At 42.5% G+C, this 19,411-nt stretch overlaps 1 long non-coding RNA gene across 1 annotated transcript in view; it reads right to left on the bottom strand.

The window, feature by feature from the left end:
- Window positions 1-427: 427 nt before the first annotated feature.
- Window positions 428-19,411, bottom strand: part of LOC139174296 (uncharacterized) — a 40,721-nt gene continuing 21,737 nt past the window's right edge. The window contains exons 2-5 of the long non-coding RNA XR_011560343.1: window positions 8,976-9,124; window positions 8,658-8,852; window positions 4,481-4,629; window positions 428-642 (exon numbers count right to left, since the gene is read on the bottom strand). This is a non-coding gene — a long non-coding RNA (uncharacterized lncRNA). The remainder of the gene's footprint in view (window positions 643-4,480; window positions 4,630-8,657; window positions 8,853-8,975; window positions 9,125-19,411) is intronic.

Genomic DNA, 19,411 nt, shown 5'->3' with positions numbered 1-19,411 from the left:
TATTCTCCATTCCTTCATAATTTCCTGTGTTTCCTCTTCTTCTCACATTAGATATAACAATTTGATAAACATTTTCCAAAAGCTTCCAAAGTCCACGCTTTGGGACCTCTTATTCCCTACCTCAATTTCATTTTGATTGGAAGATGCTCTCCACAGATTCACCAGGGAATTCGCTCCCCGCTCCCCCAGTTCGCAGGAGCAAAGACCTGAACCTGGGGCTGTGCGAGTTGCAAATGTTATGTAGCACAAAATTAGCACTTTTTTCCCACTCTAAATCATGGCATAAAAACAAAGTAGTCAGATAAGACAAAAAATTGGCTTTCTTAATTGCTTCCAGGTTGGGTTAAAATATTCCACAAAAATATACCACTTTATGATGTGTTGTTAAGGCCACACGTGGAATACTGCATTCAGTTTTGGTTGCCATGATGTAAAAAAAAGAAGTTGAGACGCTAGAAAGAATGCAGAGAAGAGCAACAAAGATGATTAGGGGACTGGAGGCTAAAACATATGAAGAACGGTTGCAGGAACTAGGCATGGCTAGTTTAATGAAAAGAAGGACCAGGGGAGACATGATAGCAGTGTTCCAATATCTCCAGGGTTGCCACAAAGAAGAGTGAGTCAAGCTATTCTCCAAAGCACCTGAGGAGAGGACAAAAAGCAATGGGTGGGAACTAATCAAGGAGAGAAGCAACATAGAACTAAGGAGAAATGTCCTGACAGTTAGAATGATTAATCAGTGGAACAGCTTGCCTCCAGAAGTTATGAGTGCTCCAACACTGGGAGTTTTTAAGAAGATGCTGGATAACCATCTGTCTGAAGTAGTGTCCTGCCTAGGCAGGGGGTTAGACTAGAAGACCTCCAGGGTCCCTTCCAACTCTGTCATTCTATTCTAATATTAATATAAAGACGAGAATATGAACCAAGAGAACGATCTCCTCCTTATCACTGATGTTTGGAGAGATTCCAATCCTGGGTTATGAGTGCCACAATTAAAAAGGCACTTTTTACTGAACTTTCAGCATTTATATCTCTTCCTGTCATAAAGATACATAGCTGCTACCCGGAGGCCTATTTCTTCTATCTCATAGTTGTTTCCAATGGAGAAAAAGTGTGTGTCATAATAAATATGTTACCTTTCAAACAGCTATATAAATTTTGTGTATGTGTTTGCCGCATCAGAGAAAACACAGCTGCTTTTTTTGCAAAAAGTTCCAAAGTTAATACAGGGTTTGTGTGTGTCTCTGTGTGTGCTTCCTCACATGCCATTTTGGTGTGCCATGTAGGCATGCGCATGCGCTCACACTTGTGCCAAAAAAATCTCCTCCCCAAAAAGCCAAAAACAAGATGGCTGCTACATGTACAGTGCTGGAAACTCAGCTTCTTTACATGTTCTGAAGAAAAAAATACAAAAATTCCCCCAAAAAATTATTATTATTTTTTTAAAAGATGGTGGCGCACAGAGACCAGCACTAACTGAACTGCTTCCTTGACGTCTTTATGACATCACTAGTGGGTTGCTACTGGTTTGGGCGAACTGGTCCAAACTGGGAGGAACCCACCTCTGGTGTGTATGTATGTGTTGAATAATCTTCTTGTAAAATACATCTAGACCACTGAGGGGCTACCAAAATTTTTACTACCACACTGTGGGTGTGGCTTATGCATGACACCCTGCATTTTCTTTCAACATCTTTCAGTGCAAATTGGGTGTTCTGTGGTGGAGCTCCATTTTCACTACCCCACTGCGTTCCCCCCCATTCAGGCAGTAGCCCACCCCTGTGTGTGTGTCAAGATAATCCCTTTTCCCCACAAAGTTGATGTGTGCTTTATATAATGCATTTTCTGTAACAGTCCTATGTAACCATCTGTGTCAAATCAGCCCCCAATGCCACTAAAGGCTGCAATTCTGCAAAATTTGGCCAATTGTCAGTTGCCTCTGTGTATTTTATCAGTAGTTGAGGTAGTATAGAATTCAATCTCATTCCCAGGTCCCAAAAAATTCAGTTGCCCCCGCGAGGAAGCATGTTTAGTACTGTGCTGCCAAAAATAATAGTTATTGATATGGCTGTTCAGAAAACAGATAGATAAATACATAGAATTCTTTATTGGCCAAGTGTGATTAAACACACAAGGACTTGGTCTTTTATTATTATTTATTATTATTATTATTATTATTATTATTATTATTATTATTATTATTATTATTATTATTTATTAGATTTGTATGCCACCTCTCTCCGTAGACTCGGTCTTGGTGCATATGCTCTCAGTGTACATAAAAGAAAATATAGATTTATCAAGAATTGTGTGGTACAACACTTGATTGTCATAGGGATCAAATAAGCAATGAAGAACCAAAAAATATTAATAAAAATCTTGGGGTACAAGCAACAAGTTACAGTCATACAGTCTTAAATGGGAGGAAATGGGTGATAGGAATGATGAGGGGGGGAAACTAGTAGAAATAGAAGTGCAGACTTAGTAAAAAGTTTGACATTGTTGAGGGAATTATTTGTTTAGCAGAGTGATGGTGTTGGGGGGAAAAACTGTTCTTGTGTCTAGTTGTCTTGGTGTGCAGTGCTCTGTAGCAATGTTTTGAGGGTAGGAGTTGAAACAGTTTATGTCCAGGATGTGTGTTTTTAAAAAACATTTTTAAAGTATGATCAGTAGGTGTTTTTTCTCTGCGGGACCAATATGTTTGTTATGTAAGATCTAAGGACTGCTCCGTCCCATAATTGGGTAGGCCAGGTTGTTCTAATAGACCAGTCACACCAGAGAAAAAAAACAATCTCTTTCCTGGTATAGCCAACAAAGTGAGGAAAACCTGTGGCTTAGAGATTTATTATTATTATTATTATTATTATTATTATTATTATTATTATTATTATTATTATTAATTAGATTTGTATGCCGCCCCTCTCCAGAGACTTGGAGTGGCTCACAACAAAACAGTACAAATCCAATGGTTAAAACAACTTAAAACCCTTAATATAAAAAACAATCATACATCTCATACAAACCATATGTAAAGTGGAAATGGCCCAGGGGAATCAATTTCCCCATGCCTGGCGACAGAGGTGGGTTTTAAGGAGTTTATTTATTTATTTATTTTATTTTTTGGATTTGTATGCCGCCCCTCTCCGTAGACTCGGGGCGGCTAACAACAGTAATAAAAAACAGCATGTAAATCCAATACTAAAACAACTAAAAAACCCTTATTGTAAAACCAAACATACATACAAACAAACATACCATGCATAAATTGTTAAGGCCTAGGGGAAAAAAATATCCCAGTTCCCCCATGCCTGATGGCAGAGGTGGGTTTTAAGGAGCTTACGAAAGGCGAGGAGGATGGGGGCAATTCTAATCTCCGGGGGGAGTTGGTTCCAGAGGGCCGGGGCCACTGCAGAGAAGGCTATTCCCCTGGGCCCCGCCAAACGACATTGTTTTGTTGACGGGACCCGGAGAAGGCCCACTCTGTCCATTACCCTGGTGGGGCAGAATTACTGACCCCTCAGAGAGGGTCCACAACTTGGGCATCCTCCTCGATCCACAGCTAAAATTAGAGAACCATCTTTCAGCTGTGGCGAGGGGGGCTTTTGCCCAAGTTTGCAAAAGGCAAGGAGGGTGGGGGCAATCCTAATCTCCAGGGGGAGTTGATTCCAGAGGGTTGGGGTTGCCACAGAGAAGGCTCTTCCCCTGGGTCCCGCCAGACGACATTGTTTTGTCGACGTGACCCAGAGAAGGCCAACTCTGTGGGACCTAACCGGTCACTGGGATTCGTGCGGCAGAAGGCGGTCCTGGAGATATTCTGGTCTGATGCCATGAAGGGCATAATAGGTCATAATCAACACTTTGAATTGTGACCGGAAACTGATCGGCAACCAATGCAGACTGTGGAGTGTTGGTGTAACATGGGCATACCTGGGGAAGCCCATGATTGCTCTGCAGCTGCATTCTACACGATCTGAAGTTTCCAAACACTCTTCAAAGGTAGCCCAATGTAGAGAGCATTACAGTAGTCGAGCCTCGAGGTGATGAGGGCATGAGTGACAGTGAGCAGTGACTCCCGGGCCAAGTAGGGCCGCAACTGGTGCACCAGGTGAACTTGGGCAAAAGCCCCCCTTGCCACAGCTGAAAGATGGTTCTCTAATTTTAGCTGTGGATCGAGGAGGATGCCCAAGTTGCACACCCTCTCTGAGGGGGTCATTAATCCCCCCCCAGGGTTATGGATGGACAGATAGAATTGTCCTTGGGAGGCAGAACCCACAGCCACTCCGTCTTATCCGGGTTGAGTTTGAGTCTGTTGACATCCATCCAGACCCCAACAGCCTCCAGACACCGGCACATCACTTCCACTGCTTCGTTGACTGGGCATGGGGTGTGTTAAATCCAGAAGTTTCTGTTACCAGGGAAATTAGTTAAAGAGTTATTGTTAAGCTAAAATCATTAGAGTCAGACAGGACTGTTTACTTACTTCGGATTGGCCGCTGGGCTTTGGGCGCCAAACTAAAGAGCTGTCAGGCGTCGCTTGTTGCCGGGCGAAAGTTTTCCTGTGCTACCGGGCTTACGCGTCTCCTGTCAGATTGCATTCGGCAGTGAAAGTAAGCCGCGGCTGTTGTTTCTCTGTGAAAGAATAAAGCGTTTTAACTCACAGCCGTTTACTCGGATCATTTCATTGGCGACGAGGGTCTTGAGGACTGCTTTTTCTCCTTAAATCATTATGTCTACCCCGTCAATCATTCAGCCGCCAGAGCTTTTTGACCCTGAACGGTCAACCTGGACTGCCTACATGGCAAAATTTGAAATTTTTCTGGAAGCAGCCGGCATGCAAGATGCCACGGACAGCCGCAAAAGAGCTTTATTCCTAAACTATTGCGGCACTCAAATTTTTGAGCTGGCGGGCACCCTGACAGACCCAGAGCCTGCCAATTCCGTCTCTTGGCAAATTCTGAAAGAGAAATTAGCCTCTCATTTCAAACCAACTAAGCCCGCTAGGGTTTACCGACACCAGTTTTCCCGCACGGCCCAAGCCGAAGGGGAAACAATTAATCAGTTCGCAACTCGCCTCAGGACAATATTGGCAAAATGTCAATTTGATAACCCTGAGGCGAGGTTGACAGATGCCATTATCTTCGGCATGAAGAATGTCTCCATCCGAAATAAGCTGTTAGCAACGGAAGATTCTACCCTGCAAGATGTGATCAAAGCTGCCCAGACGGCTGAAGTGGCAGAGTCTGCTGCCGCTGAATTGAAATCGAATGACAAGCTGTCAACGGTATGCAAACTCACTGCACATCCTCGCGCACAAGTCAACTCTTCTTTGGACTACTACACCGCTGCTTTTGATGCCCAGGACGACGACTGCTGCCTGATTCGTGGACCCCCTAACCAGCAACTCCGCCAAAACTTCCCTGCTTGTGCTGGCTGCCGAGGTCAACATGCACGCTCTAGATGTCCCTTCAAGGACGCCTTCTGCCGCCGCTGTGACAAACGAGGCCACATCGCTGCTGTATGCCGTGCCGCCCTGCCTGATGACAACTCAGGGAACCAAGACCTGCTGCCTACGTTCCCTGCCCAGCGTTCCTACCGGCCATTCCGACAACAAGGACGGGGAAATAGGAGACCGTGGTCCAACCGAGGTAACCTTGCAAGCCCTGCTTCTGCAGCTACTCCTTCTCCCCTTAATAAAATTGTTGTCCCTCTCCTATTAAATCAACATCCCTGCCACATGGAGCTGGATACGGGCTCCAAATATACTTTGATGCCGTGGCACAAACTAAGACTTTATTTACCTGATGTGTCTCGAGACTCTTTGCTGCCATCAGATATTGTTATCAAAGACTTTCAGGGACACCCAATTAGTGTGTTGGGTACTACTAGCGTCCCTATCACTTTTAAAAATGTGCACCATAGATTGCCCCTATTAGTTGTGGACGGGGCCAATCATTCTTTGTTGGGTTTGAATTGGATGGCTCCCCTAGGATTAGCCATCACCGGTGTCCACAAAATTTTTGCACCCAACACACCTGATTTTGTTAAAGAATTTCCAGATGTCTTTAAACCAGGGTTGGGAACATATAAGGGACCCCCAATCTCCTTCTCCTTAGACCCAGCCATTCCCCCCTTGAGATTGAAGCCTCGGAGGGTACCTCTGCCCTTGCTTGACAAATTAGATGCCCAATTGGACAAACTCCAATCCCAAGGCATTTTGGTTCCTATTGAGCACGCTCCCTGGGAGACACCTATTGTAACCCCCCTTAAACCTGATGGATCTCTGCGTGTGTGTGCTGATTACAAATCCACTTTGAATAAGGCATTACAGCACAACTCTTATCCAATTCCAGTTGTGCAGCACTTGCTGCACACTTTAGGGTCTGGGAAGGTCTTTGCAAGGCTGGACCTTGCCCAGGCATACCTACAGCTTCCTGTAGATGAAGCCACTTCTTTAGCCCAGACAATAGTTACCCACAGAGGTGCCTTCAGGTGCACACGCCTGCAATTTGGCATTAGTGTAGCCCCAGGTATTTTCCAGAGACTAATGGAACGCTTGTTATGGGGGCTTAAAGGGGTCGTCCCTTACTTCGATGATATTCTAATTTGTGGGGACACAAGGGACCAATTACACTCTAGAATCCGACAGGTGTTGACCAGGTTACAATCAAAAGGGCTGAGGCTGAACCCTGACAAGTGTGTATGGGGAACTCCATCTGTAGATTTCCTAGGATTCAAAATCGATGCAGCAGGAATTCATCCCACGGATGACAAAATTAGGGCCATTAGAGACGCACCTGCCCCCACTTGTAAAGCAGAGCTGCAAGCCTTTTTAGGGTTATTGAATTTCTACTCAGTTTTTCTGAAGCATAAAGCCTCTGCAGCTGAGCCGCTTCATAGACTTCTCCACAAGGGGGCGCAATGGCAATGGGGAGATACTGAACAGGCATCTTTCACTGCTGTCAAACAACTCCTGACTTCCCAAAGTGTAGTCGTGCAATATAGTCCCACATTACCCCTCAGACTCACATGCGACGCTTCGCCATACGGGGTGGGATCTGTCCTAGCCCATTTATTACCAAATGGTCAGGAGGCACCTATAGCTTACTTTTCAAGAACCTTATCCCAGGCTGAACGCAATTATGCCCAAATTGATAGAGAAGCTTTAGCTTTGGTTGCCGGCGTAAAAAAATTCCATAATTATTTGTTGGGCCGCCCTTTCTAATTGATTACTGACCACAAACCATTGCTGGGATTATTAGCCACTGGGAAACCTACTCCTCCATTCATGTCCCCCCGCATGTCCAGGTGGGCTATATTTTTAGCTGGCTATGATTATATTCTAGTGCATAAAGGTGGCTCTCAAATTAATCATGCCGATGCCTTGAGCCGCTGCCCATTGGGTCAGCCGGTGGTAGACCCAGCCCCTGCTGGAGATGTCCTCTTAATAGACATAGGCACTCCATCCCTCGTGACAGCAGAAGAGGTAGCCAAGGAAACAAAACTTGACCCTGTCTTAGGAAGAGTCCTTCACTATATTCTAAAAGGATGGCCAGCCAATGGGGATGACCCAATAGTAGGTGAGTTTAAGACTAAACGGCTAGAACTGTCGGTTATGCATGAATGTGTGTTGTGGGATGATAGGGTAGTCATCCCCCATTCCCTAAGGCCTCAAGTGATGCAGCTGCTGCATCAAGGACACCCCGGGGTGGTCAGGATGAAGGCCTTGGCTAGGGGGTATTTATGGTGGCCAGGGCTGGACAGGGCTATAGAGGACTGGGTTGCTACATGTAAGTCCTGTCAGGAGACCAGACCAAATCCTCCCAAAACCACCCCTGCACAGTGGGACACCCCTAGGGGCCCCTGGTCAAGAATACATATCGACCTAGCGGGGCCAGTGAACAATAACATGTTCTTAATAGTGGTGGATGCATACTCCAAGTGGTTGGAGATACTGTTACTAGGGTCCACTACAACAACATCAGTGTCAAAAGTGTTACGGAAATTGTTTGCGACACATGGGTGTCCAGATGTTCTGGTATCGGATAATGGGCCCCAATTTACTTCCAAGGAGTTTGAAATGTTCCTCGCCGGGTTGGGGGTGAAACATGCTTTGGTCTCAGTCCACGCAGCGTGGGCTAATGGGATGGCTGAAAGGTATGTCCGAGTGGCCAAAGAGGCCATCAAAAGATCATCCCCAGGGGAAATTCAAGGCAGACTGGACACTTTCCTTCTAATGCAACATATCACACCAAGTATGACTACAAATAGAAGCCCGGCTGAATTACTGATGGGGAGGAAGTTAAGGTCACCTTTGGATAGGCTGCACCCAGCCTATGTCCAGTTAAAAACGGTAAATGTCACCACTCCGGAACGCTCGGTATGTATCGGTCAAAATGTGTATGTTAAAAATTTTGATAAGGGCACATTGTGGGAGAGTGGAATAGTCACAGAGCAAACAGGTCCAAAAACATATACAATTGCCCTAAGTGATGGCCGCCTCTGGAAGAGGCACATAGATCACATTAGAGGGAGATTGGCATCTGCCAGTATAAGGGACAATATGGCTGCCATAAGTAATGGGGCCTCTCCTCCTTCACACCCCACAGGAAATTACTCAAGACCTACTAGGAACCAGGAACAAATAGACTGGGACTTACCTGGATTTCCTAGTCAAGCCAGCGCAGCTGCAGCTCCGCAAGGCTCCAGCCATGGGGGTGCTGGACAGTCTCATCCGGAAGAGCCATCTTCATCGGTGGATACCCAGGTCCTCCAAGAACCACGAAGGTCTGAGCGGGCACCCAGGAGACCAGCCCGTTTGGACGAATTTATTACATATTTATCTGAGTGAACATCTGTAATAAATCAACCAGAAGGGGGAGGGATGTTAAATCCAGAAGTTTCTGTTACCAGGGAAATTAGTTAAAGAGTTATTGTTAAGCTAAAATCATTAGAGTCAGACAGGACTGTTTACTTACTTCGGATTGGCCGCTGGGCTTTGGGCGCCAAACTAAAGAGCTGTCAGGCGTCGCTTGTTGCCGGGCGAAAGTTTTCCTGTGCTACCGGGCTTACGCGTCTCCTGTCAGATTGCATTCGGCAGTGAAAGTAAGCCGCGGCTGTTGTTTCTCTGTGAAAGAATAAAGCGTTTTAACTCACAGCCGTTTACTCGGATCATTTCAGGGTGGAGATGTACAACTTGATATCATCTGCATACTGATACCTCACCCCATGCCTCTGGATGATCTCACCCAGTGGTTTCATGTAGATGTTGAATAGCAGGGGGGAAGAGGACTGACCCCTGAGGCACCCCACAAGGGAGTAACCTTGAAGTCGACCTCTGACCCCCCACTAACACTGACTGCGACCGATCGGAGAGGTAGGAGGAGAACCACTGAAGAACAGTGCCCCCCACTCCCAACCCCTCCAGCCGGCGCAGAAGGATACCATGGTCGATGGTATCGAAAGCCGCTGAGAGGTCAAGAAACACCAGGACAGAGGATAAACCCCTGTCCCAGGCCCGCCAGAGATCATCCATCAACACGACCAAAGCAGTTTCCGTGCTGTAGCCGGGCCTGAATCCTGATTGCTGAGGGCCTAGATAATTGGCTTCTTCCAAGGACTGCTGGAGCGCCAGAAAGGATCCCCTCCCCAAAGAAGCGTTGACAATCTCCTGGACCCAGCTCCGTGTCACCTCCCTGCTGGCGGAGACCAGCCAGGAGGGACACGGATCCAGTAAGCAGGTGGCGGAACTCACAGCTCCAATGGCCTTGTCCACTTCATCAGGTGTCACCAGATCAAACTCTTCCCAGACAGATGGCCAAGTACGGGCCCCTGTCACCTCGACTGACTCATCGTCAATCAACTCTGTTATCAAATTGGAGTCGAGGTCCGCCCGGATCCAAGCGACTTTATCAGTGAAAAATGTGTTAAAATCCTCGGTGCTGCTCTGCAAGGGCTCCCCAACTCCCCCCTGGTTAAGAAGGGAGCGGGTCACCCTAAACAGAGCGGCCAGGCAGGATTCCGCTGATGAAATCAAGGCGGCATGAAATGTGCATCTTGCTGCCTTGAGTGCCACTTTGTAAGTCTTAATATGAGGTCTTACAAGTGTTCGGTCGGATTCGGACTTACTCTTCCTCCATCGCTTCTCTAGACATCTCTTCTGGCATTTCAACTCCCAGAGCTCCTCGGTAAACCAAGAAGCTCTCTGAGATCTAGTGCCACAGAGAGGTCGCAATGGCACAATCTGGTCAAGAGCCTCCGTTGTAGCCTTATTCCAGGCTACAGCAAGAGACTCTGCCGATTTGTGGATGAGTGCATCTGGAATAACTCCAAGCGCCCTCTGAAAGCCCTCTGGGTCCATCAGGTGTCTGGGGCGGAATCACCTAGTTGGTTCTGCCTCCCTGCGGAGAAGAATTGGAGCCAGGAAGTCAAGCCGCAGTAGAAAATAGCCAGGATTACACTCGTCACCAGTACCCTGGGTTGAGCTCACGGAGCCGGAACAAGGGATTGGTATTAAGCAGCAATCTCTCCTTCCCCTGGAATGGCTAGCTCCATGGCTCCCATCATATCTGCCTCTCCCCAGCAGGACTGGAATATTCTGACCCTCTGCCACCCCAGAGATAGGTGCTCCCTCCCCTCCTGCCTCTCCAACGCCAGGTGGACCAAGTATATCATTTATACCATTCCCATTCACCTCATCCACACCATAATCCCACCCACCCCACCCACCCCACCCATCCCAGTCATTCATTCCATACACATTACTCCACCCACCCCAATTATCCATCAACTAACCCCCCCAATAATTTAATTAAACATTAAATTAATAGTAGTTAAAAACCCACTAATAAAAATAAATATATAGAGAATATTGGGAAAATACAATAAATCAGTTCATTATATTAAATAAGGTCAGCAGCAAAGTAGCAAAAATGGTACCAAGTTCTCAGTGGTAAAGTCAAGAGTTGCTTAGGATTTAAAATTAGTTCGGACACACTTCCGGTCTGGAAGAGACCGCAGCGGAGTCTCCCCCGGCAGGGCTCTGCCCCGAGACTCCTTCTACCCCTCCGGAAGTCGCTAATTGCGATCGGATCGGGTCCGGATGGCCCGATCCTAGAACAGGGGGCTCCCCTCTGTCCGAGGAGCCGTCGCTGAAGCTCCGGAGACAGCGGTTCGCCCCGCAGCTTCGGAGAAGGGAGAACCGATCCTCCTTTCTTAGGAGGATTCGGCCAGTGCATTCTCTCCAAACCTAGCGGGAAGCAAGAGAAAGTTATAGAAAGTGAAACTATTGCAATCTATTTGACTGAAAAGGAATACAGCAGACAAGAAAACCTAAGGTAAAAATTTTTTTTCTCCGTTTCATGTGTAAAACAGAAGATTTGATCACAGTAAAAGTTTCAAGTGAAAGGTTTTTTTTCTTAACAAGGCGAAGGTGAAAGTTTTTGGACAATTTGTATTCATCCGCAAATAACAGCCGAATCTAATTTTTTCACTTTTGTTTTTTCCATCTTGAACTTGAACTTTGGAACTTAAAAAACATTTTTTCTTTCGATGGATTAACAAAACAATTTAAATTTGGTATGATTATAGAAAAGATTTGAATTGCTAAAGGTAACCTGCAATGATGATTGGAATTTGTACTTTTTAGATCGTTAAAATACTGTGTTCCGGGCTCTAACTTTGACAGCGGAGGAACACATTCTTGCCGCCTTTTTTCTCATCTTGCCGGGGTTTTTTTCTATATAACAACGAAATAACACAATAACTCGAAAATAAATGGAAAATAAAAGAAACTGAAATATTAAAGTCTTCGGAGAGGGGCGGCATACAAGTCCAACTAATAAATAATAAATAAATAAAATAAATAAACTAAAAAGAGTTTATTCAGCCTTTCCTGTGGATTATTTGCTTCTGGATTATCGTAATTGGATTACTTGCTGATCGTTTCTGGATTATTTGCTGAGATCTTCCTAACATCTGCCTTGGTGCATGAAACTTAACCTGACTCCATTTTAAGATTTGCCTGCCTACATCTGTCTTGGATTTGGAAAATAAACTGACTCCATTTTAAATAAACGAAAACTTTTAATTTGACTTTGCTTCTGAACCTGAAATTGGAACTAAATAGAACTTTACTCTTTGATATTTGGATTTACAACCTTTCTTCAACAGCATAATTATTCGACTCATAAGAAGAATATAAGTATACAATACTGATATTTTGTGTTTTAGAATAACCATTTTCTTTCCTGGTCTCCTTTGGCTTCTTTTTTCTTTTTCTGTGTAGTGTTATTTTTAAAAGAAAATTGATCTGAAACATATGCGTTGTTAATAGACCTTGGTTTCCTGCTCTTTTCCAGTGGAATTAAAATACCCCCTCCTTTTTTTTCCCTCTCTTCCAGAATAATTTTTTTTACTCATTTTTTTATTTTTCTCTTCTCTCTTCTCCCTCCCTTTTCTTTCCTTCCTATATTTTTCCCTTTCTATGTTCTTTCTTTCCTCTTATGAATAGTTATTTTTCTTTATTCATTTTGTCCTCTTTCCAGATTATTTCTCTTTCTTTCTTTCTTCTTTCTTATTTTTAAAAGTGTTACACCTGGCTTTTTTGGTTTTGTCTATCTAAAGTTTTAAAAATAACAATACATTTTGAATTTTGTTAATAATTGGATTGACATATTGTTATATTTTAAGGGAAATTGCAAACAAGGTAAATTGAACAGGTTTGGAATTTATAGGAATTCTTTTCCTTTCACCACATATAAATTGAAAGTAATTTTAAATTTCAAATAGTGGATTTAAATTTGAGAATGTCAAGCACCTCAACCTACGTTAAAACAGTTAAAAAACAAACTACAGCAGCAATTTCTTCCCCACAAGGGTCACCGCATCCTTCCCCGATGCACCAGGTGTTATCAGTAACTATGTCCACCAAGGAGAAAGACAAAGACAAAGATAAAACAATGCAGTCCAATTTTGCAACAATACAAGAAACTTTGAATACATTGAAAGACTTTATGTTTAAATCTCAAGAAGATGCAACTCAACAACGAGAGACTATAAAAGAGGACGCAACACAACAAAGAGAAGCTATAAAATCTGAATTGGCAGAATTTAAAACGGAGATGGCTGAACTGAAAGCTGACATGGGAGAAATGAAAGATCAGATAAAGGAGATACAACAAACACTACAAGAAAGTGAAGATCGTGTTAAAAAAGTTGAAGAGAAATCTGATAAAACCGAAAAAAGAATGGACTACCTCGAAGGCAGAGCTGATGCATGATACAGAAGATATGATGAATCAATCACAAGAGACAATATACCTTCTACTCCAACCCCCACAAAATTTGGACAAGAATAGACATGGTATGGGCACCAAAAATTATTGCAGAACAAATAAAAGAGGTCGAGATAGATGTCAATACATGGGCCGATCACAATCCAGTAGTAGTTTATATGAGAATTAATAATAAACAGAATAACTGGCGGATGAATAGAAACATTTTAAATGATAAGAAATACAAGGATTGGATTGAAAAAGAATTAAAAACATTTTTTGAAATTAATAAAAACTCAGACACTACTCCACAAAATTTATGGGACACAGCAAAAGCTTATATAAGAGGATTAACAATATCCTATACAGCAAAATATAACAAGGAAAACAAATTAAAGTATGTACAACTAATAAATGAACTAAAACAATTAGAATCTTTATCACAGCAGCATACAAAGAATAGAGACCTAAAAACAGAAATAAATGTAATCAAACATAAAATCAGAATTATAGAACAAAACCAGATAACTGAAAAAATTAAAAGAGCAAAGTAACATTATTTTGAACATGCAAACAAACCAGGCAGATGGTTAGCATATAAACTTAGAAAACAGAGGCAATCAAAACTAATTAAAAAACTAGAAGATAAAGATGGCACAATAAAATATGATACAGAAGGAAAGGCAGCCATTGTGTATAACTTTTATAAAGATTTATATGCAAAAGATAATATTGGTGAGGATGAAGTTTTCAACTATCTACAATCTTCAAAATTACCACAAATAACAGAAGATCAACAGGCCACTATGGATGGACCAATAACAATGGAAGAACTCCTAATAACAATTAAAAAACAGAAAAATAACAAGGCCACGGGCCCTGACGCCATACCGGCAGAATGGTATAAAATAGAAAATGAAACAATAAGAAATAATATGTTAGAAATTTTCAATCAATATAGATCCAAGGGTAAAATTCCTAAAGCTTGGTCAGAATCATTAACAACTTTAATACACAAACCGGGTACAGAGCCAGAAAAAATCAAAAATTACAGGCCTATATCATTATTAAATGTAGACTACAAGATATTTATTGCTATCTATGCAGACAGACTTAAAAGAGTTATAAATGGAATAATACATCAAGACCAAAACGGGTTTTTACCAGGTAGACAAATTAAAAATAACCTCAGAACAGTCATAAACACATTAGAATACTATGAACAACATCCAGGTAAGACAGCATCCCTAATGTTCCTAGATGCCCAAAAGGCCTTTGACAACGTCAACTGGATATTTATAAAAATGCAACTAAACAAAATGAGATTTAGCCCAAAATTTGTTAATTTAATAGATACTATTTATTCAAAACAAACAACAAACATAATATTGAATAATAATCAACTACCAATACTTGAGATAAATAGGGGAGTTCGTCAAGGCTGCCCTATATCACCATTGTTATTTATTATGGTTCTGGAGACTCTATTAATTAAAATAAGAACAGACTCTAAAATAAAAGGTCTAACTGTAGGAGATGAAACTTATAAAGTTCAAGCCTTTGCAGACGACTTAACGTTTATAATTGAAGAACCGATAACAACAGTCCCTATACTAATGCAAGCTATAGAACAATACGGAAAGGTAGCAGGTTTAAAGATAAATAAAAGTAAAACACACTTTTTAACTAAAAATATGAGCAAAACACAAGAAACCAAACTAGAAAGTATTTCTGGAATAAAGATTGTTTAAAAAGTAAAATACTTAGGAATATGCCTAACAGCTAAAACAATAACATTAAAAAATGATAATTACATAAAATTATTAACAGAAATTAAAAAAGATTTAGCATTGTGGAATAACTTGAAAATATCTTTCTTAGGAAGAGTTGCAACAATTAAGATGAATATTTTACCTAAGGTTTTATTTCTCTTCCAGGTAATCCCAATAAATCCAGGGGGAATCTTTTTCAAAACTTTAACAAATATAGTTTAAAAAAATTTATGGCAAGGGAAAAAAGCAAGGATAAAAATAAACTGTCTAGAAGATATTAAAGAAAGAGGAGGATTTGGTCTTCCAAATTGGAAATTATATTATCAAGCGGCCGCCTTAACATGGATTAGAGATTGGATAACTCTAGAGAATAAAAGAATATTAAACCTAGAAGGACATGATCTTATGCTCGGATGGCATGCATTTATATGGTATGACAAGGAGAAAAATCACTCATATTTTAAAAGACATACATTAAGGAAGTATCTATTAGAGGTCTGGAAAGATATAAGGAAAAATCACTTTTTAAACATTCCAGAATGGCTTGCCCCCTTAGAAGCAATAACACATCCGAAGTCTATAAAAGACAAGGAAAAAATTTTCAGATATAAAGAATTATTAAATGACCAGATGAAGCTAAAATCCAGGATTAAATTACAAGAAGAAGGGATAATAATAGATTGGTGGCACTATGCCCAGATCAGATCTAGATATCAGAAGGATAAAACCCTCTATATTTTTAATAAAAGTAAAAACTTGCTAAGCAATCTAATTACTATTAACCAAACAAAAACAATAGGTAAAATATATAAATTCCTCATTGCACACAAAAATATAGAATTGACCTTAAAAGATAATATGATAAGATGGTGCAGAAATATTGACAAGGAAATAGATATCGATACATGGGAGAAAGTTTGGACCAATAACTGGAAAATGACTAAATCAGTATCATTAAAAGAAAATCAAATTAAAATGTTTTATAGGTGGCATCTCCCACCAAACAGGATAGCAGAAATGTTTCCCAAAACATCTTCATTGTGTTGGAAATGTAAGAAAGAAATAGGAACCTACTACCATCAATGGTGGACTTGTGGTAAAGCTAAAACATACTGGAAGATGATAGAGAAAATAATAAAAGAAATAGTAAAGCAGGATATAGAAAACACTCCGGAATTTTATCTATTAGGAATTACTAATCAGACCTATAAGAAAGAAATTTTATATTTAATTATACACATACTAACTGCGGCTAGAATTATATATGCGCAAAATTGGAAGGGGGAAGAAATCCCCAAGGAAGAAGAAGTCATAGCAAAAATATTAGATTGCGCTGAAATGGATATGATGACAAGACGTTTAAATGATCAAGAAGATACTAAGTTCTATGAAACATGGAACAATGTTTATAAATGGATAGATAAGAAAAAATAAGATATATAAATTTACTTTTAGTTAATTTCTTGTATTTGTTTTTACCTGGGTAATAACAAGGTTAACATTAGTCTAAATATACCGTTTGATGATTATGGTACAATTAGTTTATGTATAAGTAACATACTAGAATTTTGGTTTATATACATATATTAGTAAAAATTTGGAAAATTTTAACCCAAATACATTAGACTTTTTAATATTCAATATATATTTAACTATGTATTCTTTTTCTGTATTTGAATTTATACTTTCAAGATAAGCGGGGGAAATGTACCCCCACTCTATGTTTAATGTTTGTATGTGTGTCCGTCTATTTTAAGAAAAAATAATAAAAATATTTGGGGGGGGGGGGAAAGGATTTAAAATTAGTTCAATGCCCCATAAAAGTGGAGGAGGGAGATGTCCGGAGGGGGGGGGGAGATGTCTGAGTCCTGGGTATGCCAGTTGCCCTCCAGGCTCTTTGGTGCCGGACGCTGCCACCGGTTGGCACTCCCAGGTCTTTCTTTCTGTCCTGGTTCTCGTAACACCTCCGTTCTTCGCTGGTTGGCCTCCAGTTAGATCCCAGTAACACCTCTGCTTTCGGGCGACACCTCCAACTCCCACTCGCCCAGCCTCCAAATGCTCCCAAACGCTCCCAACACCTCCAATCGCCCTCCAATCGCCCTCAAAACACCTCCGAAGGCTTCTGGGCACTCTTGCGCAGCCTCAGTGCAACCTTGACATCGCCCTTGGCTTTCTCTCCTCTCTCGTGGCCATCTCTTCCACCACCGCGGCCAGGCCCAGTCTCTCTCGCAGGCCCATCATCCAGCAGACCTTCTAACTCTGAGCACCCCCACCAGCCAGCACTCTAGCATCTAGGTGCACCCAGGGGGCCTTGAATACCATCAGCAATGTCCCTTCCATCCAATTCACCAAACCTGGGGCTTCTTATTCACTAGGTCTGCCATCACTCAATCAATCTTAAAGCAGCAGCAATCAATTTTAAAGCAGCATGCGTCCATGAGTCAGCAAGTCCTAAACAGCGGCTGCCATTTTCCACAGCACAGCTGACTGCCTCCCAATCTTTTTGCAGTCCAGGCAGTTCTCTAATCGCAAGGGAAGACGTTGGGCAGGGAGCTTCAGAAACAGAAACAACTCACCCAGCCAAATTTGCTAAGGAGTAAGCTCACTCACATGATTTATTGCCTATATTCGAGATGTTTCACCCGTTGTCTCAGGGAGCAGCCATTCCTCCCCTCCTCCTTGCAGCCACCCCATGTCCAGTCAACAAAGCAGTGGATGTGATGTGCCGGTACCTGGAGGCTGTTGGGGTCTGGAAGGGTGTCAACAGACTCAAACTCAACCCTGATAAGACGGAGTGGCTGTGGGTTTTGCCTCCCAGGGACAATTCTAACTGTCCCTCCATCACCCTGGGGGGGGGAGTCACTGACCCCCCTCAGAGAGGGTCCGCAACTTGGGCGTCCTCCTCAATCCACAGCTCACATTAAAGAACCATCTTTCAGCTGTGGCGAGGGGGGGGCATTTGCCCAGGCTTGCCTGGTGCACCAGTTGCGGCCCTATTTGGACCGGGAGTCACTGCTCACAGTCTTCTGCCGCACGAATCCCAGTGACCAGTTAGGTCCAACAGAGTTGGCCTTCTTTGGATCCCGTCAACTAAACAATGTCATTTGGCAGGACCCGGGGGAAGAGCCTTCTCTGTGGTGGCCCCGACCCTCTAGAACCAGCTCCCCTAGAGATCAGAATTGCCCCCACCCTCCTCGCCTTTCCTAAGCTCCTTAAAACCCACCTCTGTCATCAGGCATGGGGGAATTGAGATATTCCTTTCCCCTAGGCCTATACAATTTATGCATGGTATGTTTGTGTGTATGTCTGGCTTTTAATAAGGGTTTTTAAATTATTTTAAATACAGTGGTACCTCGAGATACGAGTTTAATTCGTTCCGGACCTGGGCTCTTAAGTCGAGCAGCTCTTATCTCGAACAACTTTTCCCCATAGGAATTAATGTAAATAATTTTAATTGGTTCCAGCCCTCAAAAAACTCACAAAGTTAGTCTAAATTATGCAGAAAGACATGTTTTTAATGAAGAAATGTACATGTACATATAAATGAATAATGAAGTTTCTTTCACTTAACTTGTAAACTTTCTTAAACTTTTAAATTTACATATGTTCAACTTCTCTGCCACCCAATCCTGTAGGACAGAGGTCCCCAACCCTTTTTGCACCAGGGACCGGCTTTAAGCGATCAAGAGAGGAATGGGTGAATGAATGGACGGAGGGTGGGAAGGAAGGAAGGAAAGAGGGAAGGGACAGGAACAGAGGAAGGAAGCAAGGAAACTTATGAAAGGGGAGAGTAAGAGAGGAATGAGTGAAGGGAGGGAGGGAGGGAAGAAGGTGGGAAGGAGAAAGAAAAGAAGAAATAGAGGAATGGAAGGTAAAAGAGAGAAAGAAAAAGAGCAAGAAAGAAAGCAAGAAAGCAAGAAAGAAAGAAAGAAAGAAAGAAAGAAAGAAAGAAAGAAAGAAAGAAAGAAAGAAAGGGGGAAGGGACAGGAACAGAGGAAGGAAGCAAGGAAACTTATGAAAGGGGAGAGTAAGAGAGGAATGAGTGAAAGGTGGGAGGGAGGGAAGAAGGTGGGAAGGAGAAAGAAAAGAAGAAATAGAGGAAGGGAAGGTAAAAGAGAGAAAGAAAAAGAGCAAGCAAGAAAGCTGCAAGCACCCCCCCGAGCCCCCCAGGCCGGCTGCAACCTTTTAAAACACGCGCGCCGCTTCGCAGCTGTCTCCTGAAGCCGAACGCGGAAGTTAGCGTTTGGCTTCAGGAGACAGCTCCTTGGCGCTTGTATCTCGAATTTGGGCTTGTAAGTAGAACAAAAATATCTCTCCCCTCCCAGCTCTTATCTCGAGTTGCTCTTAAGTAGAGCAGCTCTTATGTCG

The sequence above is a fragment of the Erythrolamprus reginae genome, chromosome 11 (genome assembly GCF_031021105.1).
Source record: "Erythrolamprus reginae isolate rEryReg1 chromosome 11, rEryReg1.hap1, whole genome shotgun sequence".
In the NCBI taxonomy this organism is placed as follows: domain Eukaryota; kingdom Metazoa; phylum Chordata; class Lepidosauria; order Squamata; family Dipsadidae; genus Erythrolamprus; species Erythrolamprus reginae.
This window is presented reverse-complemented; position numbering and strand designations above follow the sequence as displayed.